Here is a 1,436-nt window from a genome sequence, read left to right as displayed (position 1 = left end):
CCGCACGACCTTTGGCTTCACGAGGTTGTTCTGCCTCTCGAACGCGGCCTGTAGCATTGGCGGCAGGGTGGCCGTCAGGTAGACGAACTGCGTGCGCACGCTGCGGATGAGGGCGAGGTCGGCCATGGCGTGACGGTACTCGGACGCCGTGATTGTGAGGTGCGCCTCGTCTATCACGACGCGGGCCGAGCTGCTGCGTCGCGGCCAGCCTGTGCGCATACGCCCGGAACTGAGACGTGCTCGCGGCCTCGACCGTGACGAACACCAGCGGTGCGTCCCGCTCCTCGCCCGGGGCCCACACGAGGTGGTCTATCCCGAGCTCCTGCACACGCCGCAGCAGGTCGCCACGCAGGGACACGAGCGGGCAGCACGAGGATCGTCACGCCCGCATCAGGCAGGACACAGGGCAGCATGAACAGCAGGCTCTTCCCCCTCGCCGGTGCCCAGGATGACGATGACCTGCTCCGTCCATGACATGACGACCGTCATCGCCCGCTCCTGTGCCGGCCGACGTTCCACTCGCAGCTTGTCCGTCGTGGTAGAGCCCCCTCGCGCACTTCAGCAGGGCTGCAGCAGACCACCTCTTCCGCGGCCGGTGCACGCCCACGGCAATCCTCTTCAGCATCCGCGGCCTGTCGGACCCTGCCACCTCTGCCGCCTCGCGCTTCCTCTTCCCTGCTGCTGCGACCGCATCCCCGAGCACCGTGTCGAGATCCCACAGCCCCCTCCACAGGGATGACGCGCGCAGGTTCCGACGGATGAGGCCATCCCACACATTCCCAAAGTTCGCGTTCAGCTGGTTCGCGTAGCTGCGGTTCACCACCCGCGTGCTGTGGTTCCGCTGCCTCGTCATGGTCCGGATGTCATCCTCCATCTCCTCTGCATCCTCATCGTCGTCGTCGGCCCCGATGCCCTCGAAGCACGCAAGGTCGCCCGCAAACTTGGTCTTCACAATGTTGACCGTCATCTGGCGCCAGTTGGCGATGTGCAGCCGTGGCACCTTGGCCCGCACGCACGCCTGCTCCATGCACCGCGTCAGCCGGTTGTCGGCCCACACGGCCCCGTCCTTCCACCACAGGTACGCGGACATGATTGCGCGTGGGGAGGACTGGCGCAGGAAGGCCTGGCGGAGCGGCACGACGTAGACGAGGTAGTCCAGCAGGAGGTCTCCGATGGCGGCTGGCAGGAAGCGGATGTTGTCCTTGAACCTGCCCGTCTGCTGCTGGCCCTTGTGGTAGGTGGTGTGCAGCATCACGAGCCCGTGCTTGAGGTAGACGCTACGCCTCCGCTGCGTGTTGCGCCAGGTGAGGGAGAACAGCTCGCTCTCGCGCAGCGGCTGGCCCGAGGCCATGTGGATGAGGACGAGGAGCCGCTTGAGGAACTCGTCAGCGACGGCCTCGTACTGGTCGATGGCCTTCTGTCGCCACATGACCCTC

Source organism: Pseudogymnoascus destructans (assembly GCF_001641265.1).
Source record: "Pseudogymnoascus destructans isolate 20631-21 unplaced genomic scaffold scaffold_30, whole genome shotgun sequence".
In the NCBI taxonomy this organism is placed as follows: domain Eukaryota; kingdom Fungi; phylum Ascomycota; class Leotiomycetes; order Thelebolales; family Thelebolaceae; genus Pseudogymnoascus; species Pseudogymnoascus destructans.
This window is presented reverse-complemented; position numbering follows the sequence as displayed.